Below are 17,229 nucleotides of genomic sequence, written 5' to 3' on the forward strand. Positions count from 1 at the left end.
TGCTGTCAGATTCTTAGTAAATGGGTTGCTACTGCTAATAAGGCACTTAGAACAACGTCTGGCTTGTGGCAAGCACTATACAAGTTTTTGTAAAAGAAATAAATCGTATTAAGTTTTTAATTCTATGAAGATGGGCAAAAAGCCATGAAGAAGATCGAAATGTTATCATTCACTAGTAAATGGATGGAACTGGAGAACATCATTCTGAGTGAGGTTAGCCTGGCCCAAAAGACCAAAAATCGTATGTTCTCCCTTATATGCAGACATTAGATCAAGGGCAAACACAACGAGGGAATTGAACTTTGAGCACATGATAAAAGCGAGAGCACACAAGGGAGGGGTGAGGATAGGTAAGACACTTAAAAAAATTAGCTAGTATTTGTTGCCCTCAACGCAGAGAAACTAAAGCAGATACCTTATAAAAGCAACTGAGGCCAATAGGAGAAGGGGACCAGAAACTAGAGAAAAGGTTAGATCAAAAAGAATTAACCTAGAAGGTAACACACATGCATAGGAAATTAATGCGAGTAAAATCCCTGTACAGCTATCCTTATCTCAACTAGCAAAAACCCTTGGTCCTTCCTATTATTGCTTATACTCTCTCTTCAACAAAATTAGAGATAAGGGCAAAATAGTTTCTGCTGGGTATTGAGGGGGTGGGGGGAAGAGGGATGGGCTGGAGTGGGTGGTAAGGGAGGGGGTGGGGGCAGGGAGGAGAAATGACCCAAGCATTGTATGCACATATGAATAATAAAACAAACAAACAAAAAAAGATGGGCAAAAATATAACAAAGGCACAGTCAATGAAGTTCTGGTTCCTCAAAAAACATTGTGTGTGTGGTGCTCAGGATCAAATCCAGGGCCTGGAGCATACTAGGCAAGCGCTCTACCAGTGAGCTACATCCCCAGCTTCAAACAATTTTTAATTGGGCTCATTCCTCAGTACATGCCCAGAACCAAAAATTTAATTATCTATAACTAAAAGGTCAGTAAAACTGTCATGCAACAATGCATGCCCAGAGAAGAAATGCCTTAATTGCTTTCTTAATTACTAGTAAATTTTGTTTTAACAAAGAAAGCAGGTATCATTCATGAATGCTTCTATTTACTAAAAATATTATTTGCTGCCTTCATACTTATTTATACTCTTTTAATTAGTGAATTCTAACTTGTGTGCAACAAGGTATGAGGACTAAACTGCATGATTTTCCACAATACTGGAAGATGCAGGAGGGACAAAAGAAAAAACTTTAGGCAGAATGTTCCAATACCAAATGTATTTCATTTACTAATAAATGCTCAATGCTGTATTGTCTGACCCACGGTGTATTTTCTGCAAATGCTACATTTTAATCATACACTTTTAACTCAATACAGATCTTCTTTTTTTTCTGTCAATAACATTTGAATATAACTGATTTTTAAAAGCTCCTGGGATTCTTTTTTCTTAAAAAATAAAGGCTTTTTTTTTAAATGCTGCTAGAATTTGAAGTATTTTTAAAATTTTGTTATCTTTACCTCAAAACTCAATAACAATGTAAAACTTTACATGAAATAATATCACATGCGTAAGTAATTATCCAACCCTCCAAACATTTCTAAGTGATTTATGTGTTTTGGCAAATGAATGGCATTTAATTAGTTTATTGTAGTTTTAAAATTCAAACTATCTAGATTTTAAAAGTTAGTCACACTAATTCCATCAATTTCAGGACCTTAAAACTCACTATAACAGAAACTAGAAAATAAAACAAAAAACCCTAAAGCAGTCCTTTGGAGCTTCCAGAAAATGAAGGCTTTTCTTAAGCTTCGCTTATGAATTAGCTTTTGTAAATAGTTTCGTAGTTTTCAAAAAATGTGAAATAATCTGACAAGTTATTTTCCTCAAAGTTAAACACAAAAAAGGTGCTTTGAGTTCTTCCTAACGCTTATACCAATTCAAATAGAGTTACTTTCACACTAAGGCATTCTTAGTTTAATACTGCCTTACCAGTATTTGAAGGAAAAACAAGTAATTTAGCTTCTTTCTCTGCTTTTACATCCACAAGCACATATTTCATTTGGTCACCCTATTAGAAAGCTAACGAGCTTGCCACAGATTCTCATCTACTAAGTTAAACTTTAAATTATTTCAATGGTCATTGCAAATACATTAGCAAGTGCCTGCAGTTCTAATTCCACAGGTTAGTAAACAACTTCCAAGAGACAAAGTCACTAATAAAACAGAAGTTTATTCAAAGATTTCTTCAACATTTATGTTTTCATAATTGAAATTAGAACAGAATTTCTACTTATACCTTTTCTGGTCCTAAAGTTCCATTCTGTCATACAACATTCTTCTCAGAATGTCTTAAGAAAAAAACTTATTAAAACAATGGATGAACCTTTCCGTGACTATTACCATTTCAAAGGTTATTCAAAAACTTAAATCCATAGTGATATGTGGCACTTTAAAATGGGTGAATACCTTCTCTTTGAGTACAATCTTATTTGAAGCTTTCATTCCAATTCAAGATAAGAAAAAGTGAAAGAAAATATATTCATTACAAATTCTACAGGAAAAAATGAGTTTCAAAAACCTATTTCAGGTTAATTTTTTTGGAACCTGCGATGCTGTTCTCATATGAATGGTGTTATAAATGACTAAGTTGCCCCAGACCAGCAACAAGGCCTTTTTAATTCATATATTCTGAAAGTTTAGTACTTACAGATCTATAAAAGATAATGAAAAAACTCAGAACCCCAGTTAACAGTGTCAGGAGTCCACATACGCTCCCACTCCATGCAGTAGCAGGACAGTGACTCCCACTCAATGAGGCCGGGGGTCCATACTGGGGATGTAGGACACGCTGCAGGAAAGACAATGGGGCATGGAGAAGAGGGAAAGATCTGGGAGTGGCTGAAGACTAGAATATGGAATAAAGTTTGAAAGCAGGCACAAAGCTTAAGAGAAGACAGCCCTGGGCAAGGAAGAGTGGGCACTGGGGCCTCAGTCTTCAGAGCTAACTAAACTAGCCAGTTCTCCACCCAGGATCAGCTGTATGCCTCCCTTTCAACTCACCTGTTATCTCTGCCCAGGATTTTGCTCCTCCTCATGCCCAGTATAAAATCAGCACAACCTCTTAGTTGTATCCATTAACAAGTCCTCTAGACCTCCCAGGGTTTTAGTACTGACACCAATGACAGTATTACAGGGACCCTCATCCGCAGTCGCTGACTCTGAGTTGTGTTTTGGAGGAAAATGAGACTCCATCCACAGGAACTGGGACATGCTGTGGAGTAGGGGAGAGATGGCTTCTCTCTGGACTCGAACCTGGGCAGGGATAAAAGTGGGACTGAGAAGCAGAGAACACAAAGGAGGAGAGAACACCCCCATGATAGTCACTGTCTGACAAAAGGGATTACGTATAGCAAGGCCTGCTTAGTAACAAAACTCCAAGCATTAAGGAGATAAAACACAGTTCTAAACTGTATTATAAAAAAATAATAAACACCTAACAGTCATACTGGAGACAGTTCATTTAACGTAAAATGTGTCTCAAGTGGAGTTAATGTTAACATACTCTCACTGCTGATGCCAAAACTACAGTTTAGTAGTAAATTACAGTTGCTGGATAAACTAAGTAATTTCACGTCCAAGTTCTTCTATCACACCTGGAAACATTTCAGCCTGTCAGCCATGTATGTTAACGGAGGCAGGGTCTGAAGATTAGCAACATCTAAAAAGTTAAACTATCATTTCATACAATTCCAAAGGATCACAAATTATGTAATATGGTCACTCCCTAGAGGTGTAAAGAAAAAAGGCAGTGTGTGACATATGGAAATACAGGGATAATCACCTCAAAGGCTTTCACAAATAGTTTTATCAAAGAATTTGTAAGTGTGTCATGCATGACTAGTAAAGTTTTTCTCAGAGCTGTCTTCAAATTCAGAAACATAAAGTTTCAGTCAGATAAAATTTCAAAACATTTTGAAAGAAGTATACTTAGTGTAATTTTTGACCAGAAGATTAACACAACCACACAACTACTCACCTAATGTGTCCTAAATTCTCTGAGTTAGTCAACAACTTTCAAGGGACAAAGTCACTAGCAAAACTGTTTTATTCAAATAGGGGCTACAAAAACAATTAACAGGAGCAGCTGGAGAGTAATAGACCTTGACCTTTAGAAAGAAGTACATATAAATGTTTGAACGCATTCCAAGTACCTTATAAAATTCTACTAAAATGATGGGTTACTCATAATTTACATTTGTTTTAGTTATGAAACCCTAAATATAGCACAAGCATCAAATCTTTTTCACTAACTTCTTGTGTGTTTTCTACCAGTACTCTCCAACTCAAGAGGCTTGGGAGTCGCCGGACATGACCTGAAAGAGCATCTAGTCTACACCTCCACCCCAACCCATCCAATTTTTAAGTAACCGAAGCAGAAGATGCAGAGTAATTTACCAAAGGTGAAACAATGCCAAAGGACAGAGGAAAAGGTGACTTTAAGTTCACATGGCGGGCTTGGTAGAGGCAGAGCTGAGGCTGGACGATCTTAGAAGCAGGGCATCATGTCCAACCATCTTCCCACAACACAAACTGCAAGCTCGCACCATCCTCACTGTTGGGAGCAAGCACAAAGAACTTCAGTGCTTGCAGTTTTCTCTGGAAAGGAACCTACCCCTCCCAAGCCTCTACTAGGCAGAATTAGAGTTTGCAGGACTGGATACATACTACTCTAATCAGGAGGTAGTCATACTGGAGTTCATGAACAGAACTTTCATAGTTTTGACATTTTTCAAGTGTATAGAAATCTATAGACGGAATTCTAATAATAAATCATTTCATTAGGAGTAGAACATTTTCCTGCATATTCAAAGCTGCAAAGAACCCTGCTTTTCTGGCCCTGGCCATGCCATTAAACCTGCCATTCTGACCTGTGTGAAGGCTTTCTAATAACTGTTTACAGCCACTGGGTGTAAATATCAAAGTGCTTGCTAAACACTAATTATTTCTTCTTGCAACGCCTCTATTGACAGAGACAGGCGAAATAAGGCTCAGGTCCAAGCCTGAGTCTGCACTGAGTGCAATACTTTTTTACCTGCTAAAGCATAATACTTTTTTACTGAAATGACTATCTACGTGAACCTAAGATGGCTGCCTTTTCCCTTTAGAAAGACAAACACAATCACAAGAAACTTTTCTTTCACAAAATAAGAAACACTGCTTATCTTTCAGGTCCAAAAGGCCCATTCCACTGGAGTGGAAGTTCTATAGGCAGCCTCTGGGTGTGTGTCATCCCAGTATCCTACAGGTTACTAGCTCAGTGCCTCCATCAAATTAACTCAAAAAACACCTGTGGGAGGCAGGCAGGGAGGGAGAAAGGAGTGCAAGAAGTGGAAGTTAAGAGACGGAAGACTAGCCCAAGACCACATCTCTGTACTCAAGCTATTAGGCTGAATAGAAAGTTAACTTTTATAAATGGCAGCAAATTACTGCTTAATATGATTTCCATGTGCGCCTGTTCCTTATATTCCCAATTCTTTTACCATGATGGAATTCCCTAAGTTTAGCCTGCTGACAGGCTAATGGAGAGGCTAACCATCATTTTTCAACTACAAAGGCAGAATTTTAATAACTGCCAATACCATCAATATAAAACTGGCAGATCCACATTCAGCTGGTCTAAAATGACATTCTTTAATGTAATAAAGTTGAATTTCTTCTCTTTTAATCATCCTCATTCTATAAACAAACAAAACAAACAAAAAGTAGTGGGATTTACTTTTTACATTTATAAATTCATACTGAATCCATACAAATTAAGTTGTATCTAAAAATTTAAATATTACCCTAAGTTGTTGAAATCTTTTACCTCAATGAAATACCAAAAAAGAGTAAAAATACATATATGTATGTATCTGTGTGTGTTTGTGTATTTACCATATATGTATACATACGGGATCTAAGCTTGCCAGAGCAGAATTAATCAATGCCTCTGTTATAACACCTCTGGACCCACTTCAAGAGGAAGCCTTATGCCATAAAAACAGCACGTGATAGAAAGGTAGCAGTGGTCACTATACAGACAGATGCAGCTACATCTCCGAAGACACAAGTTTACTGTCCTTCTAATATGATGAATTTGTATAAGAGTAGTTAAACTTCTTAGGAATAGAATGTTTCACTAAAGGAAACCAAAGACAACTTTTAATTATTTTCAATCAGTATTTCCTACCTGTGCTAAATGCTTAGGCCACAAGAAAGAAAAAGATAAGTAACAAATGGTTCTTCCCACTAAGACTTTATAATGTAGTAAGACAGTAAGCAATAGCTTACATGAACCAGACCCTGGAGGACTGCAGTTTGAGGCCAAATTGACAATAGTTCACAAGACCCCCAACTCCAAAACAACCATAGCAAAATGAATTGGATACATGGCTCAAGCAGTAGAGCACCTGCTTTACAAAGCCCTGAGTTCAAGCCCCAGTTCCACTAAAAAAAAAAAAACAAAAAAACACACACACACAAAAATCCATGAATGGCTACATGAACAGCTAACACAAATTGAGAGGAATGCCCATAAAGAGGAAAGGGATGCGTTCTGTGGGTTATGAAGCCTAGCAAAGACTGTGAGAGATGACCTTTGACAAGATCCTTTCCACAGGCAGAGACACTATTCACTGAAGTGCAAACAACCTAGCAAAAACCTAGGCAACCAGAATAAGACAAGATGCTTATGCTGGAATCCATCCAGGTATTGGCGAGACAGCAAGGGAGCAACAAACCAACACTGGTGTACTTGAGTATTAATTATGGAAGACCTAGGAAAGGTGAGTTTCTTCTTACTTTAGTAAGCTGTGGAGAAAACTAAGTAATTGGGGCTGAAGAGTAGTAGAGTTACAATGCTGGAGCTCTATAATCTCAGCGTGAAGATGAGCTGGACTCAGCCAAAAATACTGGGGGATATTTATTACAGTACACAAAATTGTTTAGTCCAGGCACAAAATTATTTAGTACAGGCACAAAATACCAAGGTTCTGAACACAGATGACGACTGAAGGGATGCAAAGGAATGGAAGAGGCTGTGAAGGGAGACTGGATATGTAGAAGATGAGCGAGAAGAATCAAAATGATTGATGTTTTGAGCCTGGGTATGCAGCAGTGCCAATTAACAGAAACCAGGAAATCTGGAGGAAGAACCGGTTTGGGTGGAGGAAGCAATGAATTTCACTTTGGTTGTGCTGCAATGGAAGGTAAGCAAGGCACCCAGGGAGAAATGTCAAGCAAGCAGGTAAAGCTTAAAAGTCAGTCTAGGGTTGTATATTTGGGAACTATCTAAATAAAAGTGATGGCAAACGTCTGGACTGAGTAAGATCATGTATAAAGAGAACATATTGACATACTTGAGAGGGGAATAAAATTGAAAATGACTGTGAAGGGTGGAAGGAAAGCAGGAAGGTGAGCTAGCAATGGACAGAGGACCAGCCAGAGATGTTGGGTAGAACTAATGTCAACCTCAGCACAGTTCTAGTGAAGTTCACTGGGACCTGCTGTATATTGGAGGCAAGATAATGAATAAATAGTATAGCTCCTACTTTAAAAGTGTGATGTCAAGGGGCTGGGAGTTTCATTCAATGGTAGAGTGCTGGCCTAGCATGTAAGAGGCCCTAGGTTTGATCCTAATAATAATAATAATAAATAATGTGATGTCAAGAAAATCAAATTTTAAAAGTTGCAAAAAGAACTCAGGGAGGATAAAGTTATATGGTCACACAGACACAGTAGAGACTTAGTAATCAAGAGAGAAAACTACGAACAATTTAATGCCAATACTTGAAAAATTATATATAATGGAAATCATCTAGAAAAGTATGTTACCAAAACTGCCTCAAGAGTAAGTTAAAAACCTTTGATAACTATTAAAAACAGAGATCCCCTAACAAAAAATAAGAAAACCGTATCAATAGATACAAATTAAAAGAAAAAAAGCTATTAGTAAACTAGATATAGAAAGGGCCTTAACATGAAAAAAAGGTATGGATGATCCCACTAAACTCTGGGTGGATCCAATTACAGCCAACTGTTTTAACCCATCAAGTAACTGTAAGTGCAAAATCAGAATTCTATGTGACACTAAGAAAGATCTTCCTGTCATTTTACAAATGAAAAAAATGGATTAATATTTCAAATTTTCCTTAATATTCAATTATGTATCCATCATTCATGAATCTAATTTTCATGGAAATGTTTCTCAGTCTATATGCCATCATGCAGTACTAATTTCCAAAAGCTCACTCTCTAATATTTAAGAGAGTTCTTTACCTTAAAAATAACTTTTATAAAATTCCTAGAAGCACTCTTACCCCACTCTCAATTCCAGCATGATAGAATTTGAGGAATTTATCCAAAGTCACAGTAACTTGAATTACATCCTTCTCCTCCCTCAGTATTAACATCCCTGAGGAACAAGTATTTACTATTATATTGCTATATAATAACATACAACATTAACCTTGGATGTGTATAAAGTATGATCTTGAATACAGGCAAGAAAACATATTGTTCCCATCCACGTCTAAAAATTTCTAGCATATTCATGATCTTATTAGCACATTATTTACAGAGAATCTGCACTATACTGCACTAGCTTAGAGATTCTTATTCTGGTTAAGTTTAAGACTCCTCACTTAATAGATATAATTCATACAATTTTCCTGCTAAATATAACAGTGAAAACTATCCCATACAGTTCACTCTGAATACTTTGCTCATTCGTTAAGAGTTAGGTTTTTTCTGGGGTATTTCACTTACCCAAAAGAGTTAGAAATTGACTGTATACATCTTCTTTTATAGCATATATAAAGATGTGAAATGAGATTAGTCCCAACTTGGGGACCCACAAAGACTTTTTTTCCTTTAAAGAAGCAACAGTTCACAACTCTTTACTCACTGTTTCTAAGCCAACGTGACTCCACAAAAACATTTCTACTCTATCCTATAGTAACACAAAAGTTTTTACTCCATTTGTACAAGAAACATAAAAAGTTTATATTATTTTCACCATTCCTTACCAACATACTTGATAACTTCCTAAAAACAGCTCCAAATACACCAATGAGCCAAAATTTTCTTTTATAAAACCAGATTTTATAATTTTTTATTCTCAACTCCTAAGGACTAGCAAGCACATGATTTTCCATCAATCTTCTACAAGCTTTCTTATAATGGGACATACACTGACATAGCTATCTACCGATGAACATAACTGCTATGAAGGGTGACAGACACACTCTAGCCAGCAATGCCTTAACTCCGCTTTTATGCTTCTTAAAACTCACACATGAATACCATTTTATCAAAGGACTGAACTATATCCATAATATATTTAAGCTGTTTCTAATTTTAAGAGAAAATTAGAAGATTCCATTTAAGTATATCCCTATTTTTTACATTCCTGAGTATATATAATTTATATATGAATATCAACCAATTCTAGGCATTACTAATGAATCTTTACCATATTTTTTTATGTGAGAGGTTTTGTTTGGGTCATTTAAAATCTTTACAAGCAGCACTTTGATCTGAGTTTGGCCCACTTAATTTCTAGTTTAAATCTTACATATTATACTTTCTTAATTGGGCAATGCTTTTTTTTTTCTTAAAAAAAAAAAAGAAAGAAACTGACTTCTATAACCATGCCTTCTCTGAATTTTTCAAAAGGTCACGAGGACTATCTACTCATGCATGTGATCCAATTAATTTTATACTTCATACTTTCTTCAGAATATTCAGAAGCATTTTATTATGTTTTATACCCTTTTAATTGACTTCATAAATATTTTAAGTATCTATTTTATTCCAAAGTACTAGATGTTCATAAGTAATATTTCTTTTAATTGTGAGATATGTATTATTATTCTCTTTTTAAAATGAAGAAGTTCAAGAGTAATGAAAAAAAAAAAAAGGAAAAACATCCAGTGTCCCAAAGTTTATGTGGGTCAAAAAACAGAATTGGAACCCAGGCTTCTGGCTCTAAAAGTTAGGTCTTTCCACCTAAAGGAGACTAAGCCTTATGCCCAACAAGGGCACAGGCATGTAACAAAACAATCCCAATTGCTGATTTCTAACACAATTGTATTAGAATTTTCTAACAATTTCAAGTTAGAAAACTACTGAAATTGTGTTCTTTCACATACAGGTTTACTGAATTAAACTTTGTAGAGTTGACCATTTATTGACTATTATTACTCGAATGCACTATGAAATGTGATTAAGTGCCACTAGTAAAGACAGCAGTTAAGAATTAAATACGTTTTACCTCATGAGCCAATATACAAAGTAACCAAAGTTTCACCAAAAAATAACTGCCATTACTATATGTAATATACTCAACCTTTTTTATCCTCTTCTACTATTTTTCTTAATGCTGGTTATGACTCTCTAAATTATTTCACAGTCTACTTACAGGTTATATTCCCCAATTTGCAAAATATTGCCCTAGATAAAAACAGACTGGCCAGACAAAATCTCAACTTTGCTTCTAACTCAATTTGACCATCCTTTAAAACCGAAGCATTTATAGAAGAAAACACCTACAAGAGCCGTTTTGATTCCACACTTGATCACAGCACAATAGATCACCCTGACTCATATTCAATGAAGCATTACTTCTGAGAGCTTCAAAATCTCCCCATTTAAAAATATTAAGTAGTTGGACCCAAATTGTTAATGCATATGATTTAAAAAAAAAACTATAGTAATCTAGCTTAAGGCAGATATCATAGAAAATCTGTCATCATTAAATAAAATATATTTAGGAAAACCAACCATCTTATGTATTTGAAGAAACCTAAACCATCCTTAAACATTAAAAAGAATTTTAAAACAAAATTGCTTTATAATTTGGTTAAGTCTTTTCTAGCATAATAGATCTAAGAGATCTTAGAAATCAAAATAACTACATATACTCATTTAGAAAAAAAAAAAAAAACCCTAACTAAAGGTTTCATATGCATCCTTAATGGTAGAACTTAAGACTAGAATCCAGCTTCTTATCAGTAGATCTGGTCTCTTTCCACTATTCTATAGAAATAGTTCACATCCTACAAATATCAACAATAGCCAACCCTGATGTCGCCTTATCTAAAATACTAAAGTAATTACACTCTGAGCTACACAATTTAAATATGCTTGATTATGTAACCCATGTACTATCCACTAATTGCTTCCTGAGTTTACATTTTTAACTCCCCAATAAGACCTTTAGGAAGGTCTTATAAATACTCTGACCCTTATAAACTATTAAACATGGTAAGTGTAATTTGGCCATAGAACTACTTGAAAATCAGTTTCATTTTTAATCTCCCTAATTGCACACAATGCCTGCCAAAACCTTAGCTCTGGATTCCGTCACAGTTGCTGTAACCATCACACAAAAATAATTTCTCCTCTAAAAAAAGAAATCGCTCTCTTTACTTGCGCCAATATCCTTCTCCCAAGAGTATGACAAAGAAAAGTTTCAGCTGTAATTTCAAACCCATTATAATGCATCACAAGTAATATGAAAATATACACTTTTATTTCTTCTTAAATTGTTTGGATTGTTTCTATTAAAATTATTTAAAATTGTTTTTTAAAATCATCACTATATAATCATCTGATATTTTAAAATACCAAATTATAAGCCTACCTGAAATTTTATTATAATTATTTACTTGGAGGTTTTGTGTTAAGACTTTAGTTTAAGTTATCTCAAAGGCAAAATTCACATTCAATTAGAAGCCCGTATCTTCTCACACAGATTCTCCCAAAGACAATTTTCACAAGAGAACTAAGAGAGGTGAGTTGTGCCTTCTTCTCCTTTAAAGCCATAACAGTAGCAAACACATTCCCCCAGAAAGCATATTGTCTCAGCTGGACTACCTGTAGTCCCAGCTCTGCAGGAAACTGAAACGGGAAAATCACTTGAGCTCATGAGTTCAAAGCCAGCCCCAGCAATAGAGCAAAACCCCCATCTCAAAAATGAGAAAGGGAAGAAACTTAACACTTTGTTTTAAAACTCTAAGTACAAAATCTCAAAATGGTATCTGCAGAAAAATCCTTGTATCTCTTAGATACTAATATTAAGAATTTAATATTAATGGTAATTAAAACAAGCTTAATCTAAAAGCTAAGGTATTCTATGAAGACTATGCTTGCCTAACACCAATCTTAAAAAATATCAGAACTTTACTTAAGAGTAAAAAAAAAAAATTTATCCTTCATGTGGCACAGATTCTGGAAAAGCTGAGATTTATTATTCTCAGAGATTTAAACAGTCCTAATACAATGAATTTATTTATGGGACAAGTTAAGACAATCAAAGCCTACTGTAATTAAAGGTGTTTTGGCACACATGTTGGTCCTCAAATGTCTGCTCTGTCAGCTGTCTAATCCACATTGACACTGAAGTAATTAGCATGCTGTATATAATATTTTAAATGCAAATTCAACAAAATTAAGCTATTATATATTGGGAAATGAATGCTGATCAAGCTATCAAATATACTTATATCTCTATTACTATGTCAGCCATATGTGTGGCTCATGGCCAAATCAGCCAAGCTTGGTGTGAAGAACATACAACAATATTCAAAACCAGAAGACAGACTGTGTGGACCTAAGCTAATAAAAACACAAACATCTACCCTAAAGGGGAACAGATTCTGCAACTTAAATGAACCACAGATAGTCTGCAAGACAAAATATTTCACAAACACTTTCTAAGACAGAGATTCACCCTTCTTTGTTCTGATACTTACTGAACCTCTACTATGTGCCAGACATTATTCTAGGCAGAAGACAAAAAGATGAATACAATGAGGAAGCAGGAACCTATCCCCACTGAACCTAAGTTCTGTAAGAGATGTGAATTGTGAACTGTTTCCTGTCAGAAACTAACTGAACTAAACTGACTGCCAGAAGCCCTAAGATAGGAAATCTTCTCAAGCCATGTGTAAAATTCAACAGAAAAGTTGTGATTGATTAGCAGCATCTGGCATGACAAGCTGGACGGTGAGACAAACTGGGAACTTAAGCTTGCCATTGATTCTAAACCATTGCTTCTCACACTTCCATTTATATATCCCATGAAATTAATCCTATCAAGTTTTCAGGGTGCTACCCGCTTTTGGGATTCTGAATAGATCTGAATGGTTATCTCCCTTCAGAAGTAGAGGAACACTATTTAAATAGAACTATTTCTACACAAGAGCTAAGTATTTTCACACTTCTCTGTCTAAAAATACAATTATAATAAGAACCTTTACCTGCCTTCCTAGGATTTAGAAAGACTATGGGAAGATGGTTTTAGACCCCATGGCTCCCTTGTAAAATGTGGATCTCTTTTTTCCTCTCCAAAAATGTTCCTGTAAGGAGAATTAACAGTCATCCTGTAGCACCAGAGTAACAGCAACGAAAACAATAGCTGTTCTAAGTAAAGTCCCCCAAAAATTCTGTTAAGATACTATTGTTGCAATGGCCTAAAAGGACAAGAATGAACAAAGACTAGAAAGTTTCCAATATTATGTATTTTTAATACTAAAGATGTGTTTAACTGTTCTAAGTATCTTTATTTTCCTTAAAAAGAAAGCTGGTCACCAACTCTTGCTGATTAACCTTTCAAAACCACCAAAAGTCCCCACAAACAAAAGTTTCTGATAATACAGAAAATCACAGCATAGGATAAATAACTTTACCTTATATTTCTATAATAATTTGCCAGTTTTTTAGTTATTTTCATTCAGTTCTTCATTTAACTATAAAACCATTAAACCGCATGACCAAAAAGACTAGTTGTTTTCCCGAAACGGAATATCCTTAATCTAGATTAGCGTCATATAATCTAGATTATATGACTCTATATAATTCTTGGCCTTCTTCCTACACTCCCTACCTCAATCTGTTTGCTTTTAGGGTTATTATATATGCTTGTTTTCCTAAAATAGTTCTTTGAGAGCAGTTTCCATGTCTTATAAATGTTTTATAATTCTTTGTCTCCCTACTAGCAACACATGAAAATAGTTAAATTGTTTGTTCAACGAGTTCCATTTGCTTAAAATAGGCTTGTCCCACATTGTTTTTGCTATTATTTTTGCTAGTCTTTAAATTTTATTTTAAATGTCTTCTGCCCCAGTACAAAATCAAAACACAAAATAGTTATGTTTCTATATACCAGTAATGAACAATCTGAAAGAATAAAACACTCAGGAATAAACTTAACCAAGGAGGTAAAGACTGTACATTGAAAACTGTAAAACACTGGTAAAGGAAATCAAAGACCTAAAATGGAAAAACATCACTATTCATAGTTTATAAGATTAAATATTGTTAAAGTGTCAACACTACCCCAAGTGAACTAAAGATGCAATGGAATTCCTATCAAAATTACAATGGCTTTTTGTATAGAAATGGAGAGCCAATTCTCAAATTTATATGAAAACACAAGGGGTCCTAAAGACCCAAAACAATACTGAAAAAGAACAAAGTTGAATAATACTGAAAAAAAAAAAAACATACTTCTCGATTTTAAAACTTACAACACAAAGCTACCATAATCAAAATAATATTGTACTGACGTAAGGAAAGACATATATATACCAATAGAGAATCTTGAAATTGATATCTATGGCCAACTAATTTTCAACAATGATGCCAAGACTACTAATTGAAGTGGAAAAAGAATGGTCTATTCAACAAATGGTAACACAACAGAATATTCATACGCAAAAGAATGAAGATGAACCCTACCTCATACCACATATAAACTACCTAAATAAAAAAACTAAAGGTCATAAAACTCTCAGAAAAATACACAGGTAAGTCTTTTTAACCTTGGGTTTGGCACCAAAAGCAACAAAAAACTGACAAATTGGACTTTACCAAAATTGTTTATCAAAGGACACTATCAAGAAAATGATAAGACAATTTACAGAATTAAAGAAAATATCTGGATATCATATACAGATGATACTCAACTTGTAAAAGAGTTCTCATTATAAACATATTGTTTACCGAAAATATCAATAGCCCGTACTAAACAAACTAATCTACCTAATAATCAAGCAAGTTTTAATACATTATAAATGTCTCCAACATCAAATCAGTATCAATGGACAAATCATAGAGACTAAAATAAAACTGCAGTAAATAGCAAGGAAATTTAAGAAAACTAGATTTGTTCCTTTTGGTCATGCATTTAGTTTTCAGACAAGGTATTTATTATCTGAGAAGTTAGCACATATTTTTCTGGTATATTTTACTGAGAACACACCATTTATACCTTCATCTCACCTTTCAAGTTCTTGAAGTTCCAAGACAAAGCAACACATAAATTCTAAGTCTTAACTACAAATTTAATTAGCAATACAAACAGAACACTTACATTTAAATGACAGTTCATTACAATACATGAGATTTTTAAAAGAGGTCACTGAAAGATTTTATGTTCATGGTCATTCATCCCACCAAAAGAGTTTCTTTCAACGCATCTGTTTAAAACGCATCTGTTTTTTTTATTCATTCCCATAGGACCAGAAGATTGAAATATCTCTTCCATTTAAAAACTTTATTTGCAAAATACTGACCTCAATGTGGTCTCTCACCAAACACATCATTTAAATAGCAAAGGGGGTCAGCCCAGGCTGACCTCAAACTCCTGCCTCTACCTCCCAATCCAATCCAATTCTGTGCTTGGATTATAGGCATATGTGCTGTGTAAAAACTAACTTTTTTAAAAGGCCAAATTTAAAATATTTTAATGATGGAATTAAAGTTCTACAAACAAACCATACTTGTAGATAACTTTGCATCGTGAAATAAAATTACCCTGATCTTAATTTCTCACGTCTTTAACACTCGCTTGTTTATCACAAAACTGTGGATAGAAGAAGCACTTACAATGAAACTTTAGCTTTATGAAAATGAGTATAAAAATTCAATTATCATTACAAAATTTTAACTCATTTTAGATATGTACTTATATTTTTTTAGACCTTTAAGGAGGTGTGCCTCAAGCAGTACAGCACCTGCTTTGTAAGCATGAAGCTGAGTTCAAACTCCAGTCCTGCCCAAAAAATAAAAAAGGACTTTTTGACATATTCCTATCATTATTTAACAATCGAACATGCTGTTGTCTTCATTTTTCCCTAAAAACCTATTTTTACAGAATTTAAAACAAAACTGTTCTATTAATGTGAAAATCTAAAACAGGCTACAAAAAAACATTTCTAAACATTCGCCATTTGCAAATGGAGTATTTATATTTCCGAAGCTCATTTATCTAAATGGGCAAAGTACCTAAAGTCAATTCAGAGGCAGATTACAGTAAGGTAGGGGTTAATAGTAATCAGAAACCAAGCCCTCTTTAGGAAGGATCAAGAGGAAATGATAACTTTTGGAAAATTCCAAATATTTTAAACACAGGAACATGTCCAGTTTTGACAAGCTATATGGCTCTGGCATAAATATTTCCATCTTCAGTAGCTGTTAAAATAAGCAGTCCCTCACAATATTGACAGAAAACAGAATTCCTCTATACAGCTACACTGTTTCAATGTCTGTTAAATCCTGCTCTGAAACGATTGATTTTTTGTAATATAGATATTTACTGTATTACCCTAAAGAACCTAATTTTAAAAACAAATATGGAAAATATGTGTGTGTGTGTGTGTGTGTGTGTGTGCGCGCGCGCAAAGCAAGATGAAGAGAAGATGGGCAAAGTCAAAGAAAAGAGGGGAAAACAAGAAAAGAGGATAATCAAACCGTAACTTCATTAATGCCTATAGGCATATTAATGTGTCATTTAAAAACACTTTTTCATATAATACTAAATCAATGCTCAGAAAAATCCACCAAGAAAAGTTGATAAATACACACACAATAAGCTAGAAGAAAATATTCCCAAATCGCATATCTGATAAAAGACTTCTGATCAGAAAACACAGCTCTCAACAATCAGTAATAAAAATGCAATATGGCCAAAAGATTCCAACAAACTTTCACTAAAGAAGATACACAAATAGCAAATAAACTAACAAAAGCAGGCTTGACATCATTAACCATTAGGAAAATGAAACCTAAACTGCAATTAGCTATACTTCTACAGACCTACTGGAATGGTCAAAAGAAAAAACTTGATAATACCAAGTGCTAGCAAGGAGAAGACCAACTGTGGGAAAGCAAAATGGCACAGCCAC

At 34.6% G+C, this 17,229-nt stretch overlaps 1 protein-coding gene across 9 annotated transcripts in view; it reads right to left on the bottom strand.

Moving 5' to 3' along the window:
• Ncoa2 (nuclear receptor coactivator 2) overlaps positions 1 to 17,229 on the bottom strand; it is a 259,865-nt gene that overhangs the window by 206,430 nt on the left and 36,206 nt on the right. The window contains exons 2-3 of one of the 9 annotated variants that reach the window (XM_074068679.1): positions 4,457 to 4,613; positions 3,062 to 3,313 (exon numbers count right to left, since the gene is read on the bottom strand). The exons of 7 other annotated variants lie outside the window; for them this stretch is intronic. The gene's annotated coding sequence lies outside the window, so the exon portion shown is untranslated. The remainder of the gene's footprint in view (positions 1 to 3,061; positions 3,314 to 4,456; positions 4,614 to 17,229) is intronic. One more of the 9 variants, XM_074068680.1, reaches the window with a different exon arrangement.

This window comes from Castor canadensis, chromosome 3, assembly GCF_047511655.1.
Source record: "Castor canadensis chromosome 3, mCasCan1.hap1v2, whole genome shotgun sequence".
NCBI classification, from domain to species: Eukaryota; Metazoa; Chordata; class Mammalia; order Rodentia; family Castoridae; genus Castor; species Castor canadensis.